Below are 14,874 nucleotides of genomic sequence, written 5' to 3'. Positions count from 1 at the left end.
ACTAGCATTAATTATTAATTAGTGACTAAGTATTACATTAATCAGTATTTAATATGCATTACTTAAAATTGGCTAATGCTGAGAAAGAAAAAAATGAGTCACTCAGTGATAATTACTATTATTATTTTAACGTTTTTCTGCATCTTCTTTCCGAGACAGGTATCTCATATAAATATATTCCACATAAATACATTTAAAAATGGGACCGAGTTATATCCTATAAAGTTGTGTATCCTGGATGACTACTGACCGTCATATTGTGACAATTGCCTTAGCTTCCCAAAACGTTCCTAGAGAGTTTGGTATTTGATGCTTGTTTATAACTCCATTTTTTAACTTTCCTATTGTAAAAATCCCTTTTCTGAGTTTTCAGTACAATTGATGCTTGAATGATGCAGGAAATTGGGGCACCGGCCCCCCACCCCTATGTGGCCCGGTCAAAAATCTTGAATAACTGTTGAATCCCCCAAACCGACCTACTGTTGACCAGAAGCCTTGCTGATGATATAAACAGTTAATTAACACATATCTTGTGTGATATATATATATATATATATTATTTACTGTATTCTTTTTTTAAAAATATTTATTTATTTTTGAGACAGGGAGAGACAGCATGAACGGGGGAGGGGCAGAGCGAGAGGGAGACACAGAATCTGAAACTGGCTCCAGGCTCTGAGCTGTCAGTACAGAGCCTGACGCGGGGCTCGAACTCACGGACCGCGAGATCATGACCTGAGCTGAAGTCGGATGCTTAACCGACTGAGCCACCCAGGCGCCCCTATTTACTCTATTCTTACAATAAAGTAAGCTAAAGACAAGCAAATGTTACAAAGAAAATTCTAAGAAGTCCTGCACTCTATTTATTGGAAAAAAATCCACATATGATTGGACCCAGCGGTTCAAACCCCTCCTGTTCAAGGGTCAACCGTAACAGCAGTTTTTTTTCCCATTTTGCTCTCTCAAGTTAACATCTTTACACATGATTTTAACTATGTATTTTATTTTTTGAAGATAAGCCATGGCAGTGGAATCAATGGGTTAAAGGGCATGAACTTTAAAAAAAAAAAATCTAGGCAGAATATAAAAATCACAAACGTACGCTCTTCTTTTATGTTGAGGTTACAGTTTTGTTTTAATGTTTAATTATTTGTTTGGGGAGAGAGCGGGAAAGAGAGCACGCAAACCTTCTGGGGAGGGACAGAGGGAGAGGGAGGAAGAGAGAGAATCCCAGGCAGGCTCCGTGCTGTCAGCGCAGAGGCCGACCCGGGTCTTGATCCCGTGAACTGTGAGATCATGACCTGAGCTGAAATCAAGAATCAGATACTTAACCGACCGAGCCGCTCGGATGCCCCCAGATTGAGTTTATAATTTATACACAGCAAAGCACAGCTCCTGTATGCATCATTAATATTTACACATGTAGTTGCCAGATGTAGAATGTTGGCATGAACGTTTTCAGGTCTCAGTATTGATTACATATTACAAATTGCTTTCAGGGAAGGTTGTACCAGTTCATACTTCTTCTAGCAGGATACCATCATTCTTCATCATCTTTTTTTTTCGCTAAAGGCTTGCCAACACTGACTCTTAACGCCTTAAAATATCTGATGCTTGGCGGGCTAAAAGATGATTTTAAGTTGCACGTCATTGTCTTTCTTAGCTACCGGTATATCTAGTGTGAGGTATCTTTTGCCATTAAAATTGGGCATATTGGTGGCATCACAATTTGGAAGAGCTGCTTAAATTAAGAATGTTAACGCTTTGTCTCGTTTATGTAGTTATCCTCTCCAGTTTGCCATGTGCCTTTTAATTTTGTTTGTATTCCCGGCTGACAAAGATAAATACGTAAACAAACTTCTCAGAGGTGTTAGTGTTCTCTTTCATGATTTCTCCTTTTGATTTTATCCCCAGGAATGCCTGGCCCATCTTCAAATAATGTAAATAAACACCGACATTTTCTTTCAAGGAAAGAAAAAGGTAGGTCGTTATTTAAATGATCTCGAGAGCATTTTTTGAAATTGCCATTAAAATTCACGTGTAATTTCTTTTCTTTTGTTTTTTTTTTAATATATGTTTTAAAGTTTTATTTAGTTATTTATTTTGAGAGAGACAGAGGCAACATGGGTGGGGAAGGGGCAGAGAGATAGGAAGAGAGAGAGAGCCCTAAGCAGGCTCCATGATGCCAGCGCAGAGCCCGACCCGGGGCTCAAACTCACGAAACCCGGAGATCACGACCTGAGCCGAAACCAAGAGTTGGACGTTCAACCAACTGAGCCACCCGGGTCCCTGTAATTTATTTTAGTAATGGTGTGAAGCGTGGTAGAGGTGTCCCAGGAGGTTGCTTCAGGAGTTTGTATATACTAAGGTCTATTTCAGGGCTTTTTTTTCTGTTCTTTTGAAACTGTAATTATTTCAGATTTGTAACACGTTTCAATGTTTGGTTGGGCAAGGTCTTCCTCATTGGTCTTTTCTTTTTTTTTCTTTCACATTTTCCTGCACTGGTCTTGCCTGTTTATTCTTCTAGATGAAAACCATTATCTTTTTTCCCCTAAAACTCTAGTGTGTAACAGACCCATAAGTAGATTGCCTTCCCAAACATGCCAAAACCTAGTAAGACCCAGACAACACTCAAGATACTCATGTGGTCTTCCACATTCCAGGCTTTTATGCGGTTGGCTTAGGACTAGGTGACTAGCTCTGGCCAACGAACTCTAAGCAAAAGGGACCGGAGTCCATTCCAGAACAAGGAAGTCACAACCTGAGGCACCTCTCTCTTACCCTGCTGTAGAACCCTTTTGCAGAGCCACGTATTGACATGGCAGCATGATGTCTTGGAGAAATCTTGGATCCCAGAGACAGTCCTAACCCATCGCAGGCTTTGCTCGAATAAGAGACAAATGTCTATTTCTCAAACCACTGAGATTAGAAAGTTGATTTGTGATTGTGCATCAGACTGCCTTCTGCCCACTTCTCTTCCTAATGCACTGAGGTGCCCTCTGGGAGTCCCTGTATCTACTGAGACCCCATGGCCACTCCATCAGCAAGTGCAGAACCTCAAACTTTCACGTTTACTCCAACTCTGGTAATTCTTATCACGTTCATTGCTAAAACCACAGACCAGTGGACTTGAAACGAAGGTTTTTCATGAGGTTACATGAAAGTTTCACCAGGGGCACGAGAAACAGCAACTGTAAGGCAATCAATTTCCCTGTTCTGCTTCCCCAAACACACGTGCCTGAGGAAGATGCTGAGCTCACTCATGTCTTTGTGGTTCTCTTCTCATGCCTTTCCTTTCTCAGTTACCTTCTCCACCTTCCACAATGGAAAACTTGCCCAGCATCCGCTCCTGGGTGTGCCCTAGCCCTGGAGGGGGGAAAGCCCCTTGGGTTCCCCGGTGAAAGGAATAAAGAAGGATGCATCGAAGGCATCCTTGGCAAATGTCCTTGGTTAAGTCGTGTTGTTTCTAGTTCCTGGTGCTCAACAAAACAAAGGAAGAACTACCTGGGCTGGTACACATTTTGAAAACAGGTTAGCTTGTCATAGTTTGCCATACGACTCAGGAGTGCAAATCATTGACAAAGCTTGTGACAATAAAACTTTCATTTCTATATCAATAAAAATTGCAGTTGGGATAGAATTGATGTTGAGCCCTTATTCTAACGGTAAGTAAAAGCCACCCAAGGAAGCAAGAGCCCCATTAACCCCCTGACAAGATGTGTTTCTAATAAACTTTAGTTTTTTATGTCTAATCATTATTCAATAGCATTTGAAATGTGTTTATGTTATTGCAATCAATTGTGTGTTAATAACGCGTTTGTGTTATTTTAATCAATTGTGGATTGTGGTCATCAATCGTGTGTTAGGATTTCTTTTCTTTTTTTTAAATTTTTACGTTTATTTATTTATTTTGAGAAAGAGAGAGAGAGCACGAGCAGGGGAGGGGCAGAGAGAGAGGAAGAGAGAGAAAGAATCCCAGCAGAAGAATCTAGAAGAATCTCTGCTAGCACAGAGCCCAGTGCAGGGCTCAAACTCACAAACCTTGAGATCTTGACCTGACCTGAAACCAAGAGTCTGAAGCCTAACCAACTGAGCCATCCAGGTGCCCCTTGTGTATTAGAATTTCTGATAATTCAGGAGGGCCTGGGTAGTTCAGTTGGTTAAGCTTCTGACTCTTGATTTTGGCTCAGGCCATGATCTCATGGTTCAGGGATTGAGCCCCATGCTGGGCTCTGTGCTGGCAACCTGGAGCCTGCTTGGGATTCTCTCTCTTCTCTCTCTCTGTCCCCATTGTACTCTCCCTCTCTCTCAAAAATAAATAAACATTAAAAAAATAATGTCTGATAATTCAATCAGAAAAAACATCTCTGGGAGTTTATAGCTATAGGAATTACAAAAAAAGACAAATTCCAGTTTTTACACATACTTTTGATATAAAACATTATGCTAGGATAATCAACAAAAGACCTCAAACATTAAAATATATCAGGGTAAAAATCTACAGGGAAATGTAATGCAAAGCAGAATAAAATATGGTTACAAGATAAAAAAGAAATAAAAAATTGCGTGTCACGGGAAAGCTTGTTAATGGACTTTTAAAATGAACGCAAGTATTAAATGGTATTTAATAAGTCATGGTATTTAGATTCAATTGAATATATTGAAAAGTATGATAGGTAACAGTTTTGTTTGAAATGGGCAACATTTACGAGAAGCAGAAATTACAATTTTTGGTAACTACGCACACTTCAGTCGAAACATTTAAGATGTTAACTTAAAAATGTGGGAAGGAGCTCAGACTTTGTCACAATCCTTTTTGGGTGAACACGAGAAAAATGTTTGGGGGCTATTGTCCTGGAAGAAACAACCTTTGCTGTTACATGTGCTTCTACAATGGCCCCCCTCACTACTCCCTCTGCTGCTAGACCCGTCAGTCCTTCCTAATATCAATTCTCCACTCAGCAGCCAGACCTTTTTTTTTTTTAAGTGAAATCAGATGTTGTTATTCCTCTGCTTCCAAATTCTCTAATGTCCTCCCATCAAACGCAAACTCCTTCTCGTGGTCTATAATGCCTTTTGTAGCTTGGCATCTGTTATCTTTTACTTCCTTTCTCCTTATTCTCTTGGCTCTTGTTATTTTGGACTTCCTGGTTCTGGAACATGCCAAGCTCTTTTTGGCCACAGTGCCTATGAACTTGCTCTTCCATGGGACTTCCAGGCTTGTTCCTTCCCATCGTTCAAGTGGTGCTTACGCAGAGATTGTGTCCAACACTCTTGTTTGAAGCTGCTTGCCTATCTCCCTTTTCACTTACTTGCTTTATTATCCTTCACAGGACATAGGACAATCTGAAATTGTGATATATATTTCTTCCTAAGTTATCTGGTGTCTCCCTTCTTAGAATGCAAATGAAGGCAGGGAATTTTGTCTGTCTCGTTGCCCCTTTGTTCCCAGCTGGAGTGGAGCCTGGTACATAGTAGGCACCTCAATGCTCGATGAATAGCTGTTAATGAATGAATGATAAGAAATAGTTGGAAACTATCTGCCTACAAATAAGAGAACTGTTTTTTCAACATGGTGATGTATAACTTTTAAAATCATTTAAAAGAATTTATAGGGGTGTCTATATGGGTGGCTCAGTCGGTTAAGCGTCCAACTTCAGCTCAGGTTGTGATCTCACGGTTTGTGGGCTCAAGCCCCGTGTCGGGCTCTGTGCTAACAGCTCAGAGCCTGAGGCCTGCTTAGGATTCTGTCTCCCTCTCTTTCTACTCCTCTCCCCACTTTCATTCTGTCTGTCTCCCTAAAATAAATAAACATTTAAAAATTTCTTAAAAAATAAATAAAAGAATTTATAATAAAGAAAAATGTAACGACTTAATGTTTAGTGGGAAAGAGACAGGCTTAAAATAGTTATATCTGTATCCAAATCTAAATCTATATATCATCCCATAGGAAAAGATGAGATGCAATCCCATAAAAAGAATAATAGTATTTTTGTGGTTATGGGTTGCTCTGTGCTATGTTATAAAAGAGCACGTCTATTATGTTGGAAGTTTGAAAAGATTCAAGAAAGGAAAAGGACACCATGTGGCAACAACTTAAGAAGAATCATATTAATATACAGATACTGTGTGAGAAGTTCTAGTTCTCAGCGAAGGGTTGAAGTCCATGTGTACCGGCCAAAACAGGCTATAGTAACAGATAATCCTCAAATATCAGCAGCTTAAAATGGATCAGCCAAATATGACCCACAGTGCAGATCTGGCCTATAGCCTATTTTGGTACAGCTCACAAACTAAGAATAATTTTCATGTTTAAAAGTTGTTCAAAAAGAAGAAAGATACGAAATGGCGATACACCCCCACAAAGTCTAAAATATTTACTATCTGGCTCGTTACAGAAAGAAATTGTTGACCCCTGGTTTAAAATAACAAAGATTTGGTTTTTGCTCATAATGTGTGTCCCCTATGGGTTGTGAGAGAGGGCTTTTCTCGTCCTTGCCCCTTCTGGACCCAGCCTGAAGGAGCAGCCGCCATCTTGGATGTAGCCTCACCTCCTCACCGCTTCACCTCTTCACCTCTCCCCACAGTTATCGAGGAGGCTGGTAACTCTATCACAGGCCCTGGAGGAAGTTTGGAGGATGATTCACCCAAGCTGGGCTCAGAGTGGTTCAGCGCTGCAGTCTCAGGTTCTCCGAGGTTCTGTGCTTTCCTTGGAACAATCAGGGAGACCTGTTGTCATGGGGGACACGCCACGTGACCCGGCACAGCTGTCACAAAGTGCTTTGCAGGCCCCGGGGCCCTTGACTCAGGGCACACCGTGTATCTCATTTTCTGCTTCAGGTCTGCCTGCAGGAACCCACTTGCCACTGACACATGCAAGAAGCTTATTCCTCAGGGCGATCGTGGACTGGGAGGACATAGATAAACACTGTCCTTCTCAGTCCCCCAGCAGATGAGGTTGAGGAATGTTCCAGAAGCTCCTCAGAGGCTCCTAGAGGACTCGAGCCCTGGTAAGACACCCTCCTATCAGCTTTCCTGCTTTTCCTGGGTCACTCTCCAGTCCCTCACTGGGGGTTCCTAAACTCCTGTCCCATAAGAAATCAGCTGCACACAAGCCCTTGTCTCAGGCTCTTCCTCCTTGGCGAAACCAAGCCGAAAGGAGCCCAATAAACGTTGAATAGTGAAAATATCCATACACAGAAATGAAAGCTTGCAATTTGCCGCAACGGGGCCATTCGGAGGAGCCCGCTGAGTCTCGCAGAGGGAGTGGCAATTCTGCGCCACAGGGAACTCTGGGGATCGTAATTCCGAATTGCACGCTCACTCGTGCAACAGGCCTCCTTGGCATCATCCCGCACCAGGAGAGATTCTCCGCTTTTTCGGCAGAATCCCCCTGTGCTTCTTAGTTCCATCCATTCAGGCATCAATTTCCCGCTTTCCGGACAAACTGAATCCTCCCCTCTCCGCAACACATCCCTTATTTGTGGAAACCCACCAGGCCCCCGATAAAAACAGTCACCTCAACTGCCAGTTCCAATGGGCCTGTCATGGCTGCCTGGAGACCTGGCGGGAGGGATCTTGCTGAAGAGTCAGGGAGAGGTGGTCTGATCGCTTAACCGTGTCTACCACCCGAGGACCTGGGAGAGGCAAATGCCACACATTGGCCCTCTATTCCCAAGGCCGTCTACCGAGTTTCTGAACCGTTGCCCGTGCTGGTTATAAACACTCTCCTTGAAAGCAGAGTTGACGATTATTTTTATCAAATCATACAGTTTGAGTTCACTAACGACAACTTTAGACCCGGTCTGTCCTAGTATTTTGCCCTTTCCCCACTATCATTTCGACATCTGCCCCCAGTTCTGTGTCACCATGTGAACCAGGGTTTTTTTTCCCCATCATCCCTAAAACAGCTTAAAGAATTACAGTATTTGGTCCAAATAACCCAGGAAGACGCCACATGCATTTATGTGTTATAAAAACAGAGGCTCCTAGAATAGCATGTTTAGAAATTAGAGATGACAGACATCTAACAGGTCATTGGCAGCCCCGTACGATTTGGTTAAATGTCTGGTATCGCTACAGAATACCTTTTAACGTCCTCTATTTTGCCAACCATTTCCGTCCCGCCTATGAGGAAAGTTGATTCACATCTTCTATTCGGGCATATTTAGAAGGACTGCCCCAAGGAAACTTAGGCCAGCCTCTTGCCTAGATTTGAGCTCTCAGAAAATTTTCTACAGCATCATCAAGTTATTCTTGTCTGCACAACCCCACAAGAACACGTCAACGCAAATATTTACCCAGGGGGTAGTTCGTCGAAAGCGGTGTGCCAACACACACACACACACACACACACACACACACAAGCTGCAAGCAGTCCAAACATCCAGAAACAAAGGATCGATTTTTAGCTTTTGTACAACCTCTGACATGTAGTACCAGACCGTCATTTCAAATCATGTAGATGCAAATTTATCAATTTCAAATACTGGTGACCGTAAAGACTCAAAGATGACGAGGAGTCGATTTCAAAATAGTGTGTACACCCTGCCGTGGTTTCTGTTAGAAATTGTATACTTATTGTTCAGGTTTGTAATGCTTTATGCCGGTTAATACCAGCTAATGCTGGATGCGGAGATTATGAGTGCTGGTGATTTTCCTATTTGTATTATCGTCATATCTATCTCTCCTGACTCATCTAGTCTGAACATGGAGTGCTTTTTTGTAAACAGAAAAGAGATCATTTTAACAAAGAAAAAATCTTGGCCCGCTTTTTTTTTTTTTTAATTTGAATACTTGGTTAAGAGGGGTCGGTCCTCGTGACGTCCTTCCAAGGCAGCCACTGAGCTAGGAACTTCCCCAATCAATATTTACCTTCCTGCCTCACTGGCAGCCTGTGCCAACTGATAACCCCTCTGAAGAATTTTCTGGAGTTGAATCGCAAAGGCCCTAGTTTGGGTCTCGCTTGCTTCGGCGAAGGTGTCTTCTATTTTGTTAATTCTGCCACGTACATATTCTAACTCTTGCAAGCCCTGGCAGGTCTGTGCTCAACTGATACCCAGGTGCAGACCAGGTAAATAACTGTCCCCAAAAGCTCCCCAAATGCAGGGCCTTGGTCCTCAGGCCACTTGCAAACCCAATCCCTCACTCCGTGGACAAAGGAGACAGCCTCCCCTATAAAGTTACCCCATGGGATTGCGGGAGCTCTCCATGTGTTCACCTAAGCTTTGTTTATATCCCTTCGAACAAAGGCGCAGAAAGCCACCCGGGCAGCAAGGTGCGTCCAGCACTGAGCATGTCTCCGGGAGCACTGTGCTGAGTGTAATGTAACTCTCTCCCATCACCGTCACCCCCGCTGTCCCAACTTTTTAAAACCCAACTGATTACAAGTGTTGTTCAAGGTTACTGAACTAGAAAAACAAACCATGCCATGGTTGGTGCGTTCCTAATTACAGACGGGACTGTGTTCGGAACAATTGTTTTTGTACCTCGACATTTCTCTGAGCCTCCATCAGGAAGTGGGTTGTTTCTCTCTGGCCACTCATAAGAAAGGATTACTGACAATCTAGAAACTGCTATCAGCTTTCTTTTCCATCCCGAACTAATATGAAACCATTTCTCAAGTATCAGCTTTTCCAGCGAAAGTCTTTAGCGGCTGACGTTGCATCATAAAAGCAACCTCGCCAGATTTGACCCCGAGGTATGTGCTCTCTCCCGATCGTATTCCAGCGAAGAATATTGTCTGTGGCTGCTTGCAAGGGGGTGGAAGGAATATAGAAGCAGGGGCCGTTCATGTTCTCACTCGGAGCAGGAGCCTGTAAGTTAACACCATTGATTCTTCCCCTTGTCATTTTTCGTTGTGTTGTCATGGTTAAGCGGCTCAGCGAGTTCTGCCTGCGGGGTCTGCAGCCGTCCACCCAAATTTAAAACGAGCCAGCTGAATCGAGCAAGCTGGATGATACAGTTCACGGTGTGGTCCTCAGTGAGATGAATGAGGAGGCATTTTCCACTGGTACCCACCCGGACTAGGCATCGTGAGCAAAAGAACTGCTTCTCGTGCCGTGTAGACCAGCCACATTTGCCCCCTACAACAACTTCCACGTCGCCTCGGCTGGGACAGTCCCCCAACCTCGCCCAATTGTCCAAGGAAAATGAAACAAGAGAAAAAAGGAAAGCCCCGCAATACTCCCATTAACACTAAAGGAGACATGGAAAATAGGAAAACACCTGGCCTTGCGCTTGCTAGATGCTTGCCGTGGAAACAATCTGTTCGTATTTAACGAGAAATGACATCATAAAGCGTTCACTGCCATCACCATGGCTCCTTGATCTCAGGAGTCGTACTTTCTCGGCTCCGAATGAAACTTCGGGGCTGCAGAAGGAAATTTTCTATGCAGAGGAGAATAGAGCTTACGGAGATAAAAAAAAAATGGCCCACAGGCTAGGGCTTGTGACAATGGCGTCAGGGTCATCTTGTCATTGTGCCAGGCCTCCATCTTTCCCGAACGCCCTATACTTGCCAAAGGGCCAAGGTGCTATAAAATGCTTTAAAAACATTGTGTTTTAACAATGCCGTGCAGCGAAAACGGTTTGCTTTTAATGGCCATCTGTATAAAGTCTCTTTTTATTTAGGAAAATCTATTTTAAATTAAATATCATAAGCCCACGAGCCATAGCAAACAATATTTTTGACCATATGCTCTGAATTAATATGCCAAACATTGCGACCTCTATTTTCTTCATGACGGGGGCGTGGCGCTCCTGGACGGCAGGAGGGGAAGAATTTTCAATAAGGCCACCAAGGATGGTATGGAACCAACAACCAGGCGTCCCCAGAGTGATCCCTCTTCCGAACGATCTCGACTCAGATCCACTTCCCTTTTAAGAAAGAAACTCCCTTTGATGCCTTTTTCTCTCTTGTCTTCACCCCCAGGAGCGCCAGCCAAATGCAGCCACACTTTAGCTGACTTTGGAAAGTTGCCGGAATTCCTTTCATCTGTTGCTTGCCATCTGTTGGGGTGCGATGGTTCAAAAGCAAGTACTTTCATCAGGTGCTGGGCAGAAATGGCAACTTGGTGTTGATACCCTTGTGTGGGCCACTCCACTCGTTGCCCTTGGCTGAGCTCCTTCCATTCGGTCCTCTGGTTCCTCCTGCAGCTCCCCTGCTGATGGAGATTGAAGAGAAGCATGGCTAGCACCCCACCCCCACCCCACCGCGGGGAGGCTGAGCCCCATGGGGACCAAGAGTTCAGTGGGCTGTTGGCACTTGACTGAGGTAGGGGCGTCCAGAGGATTCACTTAGGAGTTGGCCCAGCTGCCTTCTGTCTTTGCAAACGGAGCATCGGATTGCTTGGGGACTGGTTGCATGGCAGTTACAGGGTCCTCCGACCCCTGAATAAGGATTTCTGATTCCGTACAAGTTCACAGGGCTTGACTGCACGTGGCTGGCATTCCTCCTCGAGGGGCGGTGGCACCGGAAGTTGCTTGGGGCTGTGGAATCGCTTTCTGCGCGCAGACTTGGAAACCACCCAGCGCGATCTAGTGGTCTGTTCTTCCTTCTTGCGTTCTCCTTCCGGTCATTTCTTCTTTCCTTTGTCACACTGTCTCCCAGTCTACCGTGTTTCCTCTCTGTTGTCCCTCTTTTCTTTCTCCCTACTTTTTTGCGTTGATGACACCTTGGGTGTTACCATGATTATTCTTACTATCCAGGACGAATTTATTGTTGTTCTGATAACTGCTCAGTGCTATCCAATTCACAAGGATCACTGTCAAGGCTTACAACAGAGACTGGGGTATTATCACCCCCAGTTTAGAAATGAGAAAAAGGATTCTGAGGGAGTTTACGTGAAATGCCCGAGAATCCACATTTTGTAGTGGTGAGGTGATCCGCCCTGCATTCGTGGAGGTCCAAATCCATATTCTTTCTCCTGTGCCTTAATGGTGGTCATATGCCATGTTTGGGTCTCCTTTTTTTTTTTTTTTTTTTTTTTTTGTAAAATGACTTATATGGAGGGGAAATGGGTAGGGGGATGGGTTGAGTGGGTGTTGGGCATTAATGAGGGCGTTTTTGGGGATGAACCCTGGGTGTCATATGTAAGAGATAAATCACTGGGTTCTACTCCTGAAGCCAAGACTACACTGTATGTTAACTAGTGTGAATTTAAATTAAAAAAAAAATTAACACACACACACACACATAATACATAAAAATTCAAGTACCACATTAGCATAAAAGAGGCACCTGGATGGCTCAGTCGGTTAAGCGTCCGACTTTGGCTCCGGTCATGATCTCGCCGTCCATGAGCTCGGGTCCTGCTTCGGGCTCTGTGCTGACAACTCAGAGCTTGGAGCCTGCCTCAGATTCTGTGTCTCCCTCTCTGTCCCTCCCCTGCTCATGCTCTGGCTTTCTCTGTCTCTTAAAAATGAATAAACTTAAAAAAAAAAAAAAACTTAAAAAAATTATCATTAAAAAATGACTTATATGGCTCCCTAATATTATTGGATCTTTCCAACTGGGCTGTTTCTTCTTCCATGCATTTCTCCCTTCTCATGAATGCTTTTTAAACTCTATTGTCTAAGTTATAAATCTTCTATTTGGCCACACAACAGGATCATAAAAAACGTGGTTAATCCCACTGAGTAACTCAAAAATCTATGTCTACTATCCCTACATCATGCTAAGTTTAATTTTTTTTAAATGTTTATTTATTTTTGAGAGAGAGAGAGAGAGAGCGCACACAAGTCTGGGAGGGGCAGAGAGAGAGGGAGACACAGAATCCAAAGCAGGCTCCAGGCTCTGCACTGTCACTACAGAGCCCGATGAGGGGCTCGAACCCATGAACCGTGAGATCATGACCTTAGCTGAAGTCGGGTGCTCAACCGACTGAGCCACCCAGGCGCCCCTGAGTTGAAAAGTCACTTATTCAAGGTGGCCTTCCCTGACTCAGCACTTTGTCTTTGGGTGCATGGCTGTTCTCCGCCACTCACTCTACCTTTCTTTCATAGAACTTATTTAAGTTTAGAATTAAAATTGTAGTTAATATATCTCTCATCCACTAGACCGAAATGTCTATGGAGAGGGATCATGTCTCGTTCTGCTTTCTGTTTGGATATTTGTTGGTCACCGCTTCAAAATCCTCTTGGTTCTACCACTTGTTCCAGCTGGGGTGACTTGTCCCCGGCCATCCCTGACAGGCCTCAAACAATTGCAGTTGGACATTGTCCAGCCTTGGGCCTCGCGCCCCGGACGTGGGGGAAAGAGACTGCTGGCTTTTGCCAGATATGTCTCCTGGCCTCCTTTGTCTGCTGTTTTCCAGCTGTTTGGGCAGGTAGGAGGCATTGGTGGGAGATTGAAGGGTCCCTCTCTGTCTCTGCCTCTGGCGTAGCTATGGCAGTAGCTAGGGGGAACATTCTGTGGTTGTAGTTCTCATCCCGCAGTCCTTCCCTGTCTGGTCTTCACTTCAGCTGGAGAGTATCGGCGAATGTTCTACCCACCACAGGCACCTTTGCTTCTCACTGAGGACGTATTCATTGTGGATTGAATTGTATCCCTAATAAAAAAGTATGTCCGAGTCCTTCTAGAACCTTTAATATAATCTTATTTAGGGATAAGGTCTTTGTAGATGTGGTTAGTTAAGATGAGGTCAGACTGGATAGGGTGGGCCCTCGTCCAACATGACTGTATCCTTGTAAGAAAAGGAGAGGGCAGGGGTATGGAGAGGGAATTCCATGTGAGTATGGAGGCAGAGATTGGAGCAAGGCATCCATCCACCAACCAAAGAGTGCCAAGGGTTGCTGATCATCTCCAGAATCTGGGAGACAGTTATGGAACAGTTCCCCCTTAAAGCCCTCACAAGGAAAAAACCATGCGGACACCCTGATTTTGGACTTCTAGCCTCCAGAATTGTGGGTGAATAAACTTCTGCTTGTTGTTTGTGGTAATGTGTTAAGGCAGTCCTAGGAAACTAATATGACCTCTTTTTCACGTGGTCCCTCATGCCTTAGAGCTTGTGGCCGTTGCTAATCTTGAAGCAGTTGCCTCTGTGTCCTGCAAAACAGACCTTACATTACCAGTAAAACCAATCCCTTGTATTAGGTTCCCACTATTTGAAATACCTGGAGCGGTTTCAGCTTGGCTGATGGGGCACTGAGTTATACTATAATATAATATCTGACATTCAGAATATGCTTCTCATACACCAGGAATTGATCAAGTATCTTACCCACACTGTTTCGCGTAATCTTCACATGAATCCTACAACAGAAGTGCTACGTTTCCACGGGCTGAACGGATGGGGAGAACGTGGCAGAGAGGTTATGTGACCTGCCAAGGACATTTAACTAGTTAGGCACAAACAAGAGATTCACACCCAGGGCCGGCTGACTCTAAAACTCATGCTTTTAAGCACTGCCTTGTTCTCCCTAGCCTGGCTCCAAAGTCAACAGTTAAGGTGTATAACATCTGTGATGTACCCTATGGTCCATCCTTTCCCTGTGTCCCCATTGCAGGGGACAGTCCGGCTTGTGCCCTGCCCCAGAGGCCTGACTGACACTGCCTCTAGTCTCACACCCCCTTGCATCCTTTGCAGCACCACTTAGGACGTGTTTCCTGCCTTCTGTCATTTCTGTTTCATCTTCAAGAACTCAAAGGGATTTCTTATTCAAGAGTGCATCTTTGCTCAGAGTTGGCTTGTATTTTCAAATCCGTTAGTTGGCTAAGGTTGCTGTAACAAAGTATCATACAACAACAGAAATGTATTGTCCCACGGTTCTGGAGGTGAGAACTCTGAGGGCGAGGTGTTACCAGGGCTCCTTCCTTGGAGAGTTGAGGGGGAATCTGCTTCATGCCTCTCCTCTAGCTTCTGCTGGCTTGCT

This window comes from Prionailurus viverrinus, chromosome E2 (genome assembly GCF_022837055.1).
Source record: "Prionailurus viverrinus isolate Anna chromosome E2, UM_Priviv_1.0, whole genome shotgun sequence".
Lineage (NCBI taxonomy): Eukaryota > Metazoa > Chordata > Mammalia > Carnivora > Felidae > Prionailurus > Prionailurus viverrinus.
This window is presented reverse-complemented; position numbering follows the sequence as displayed.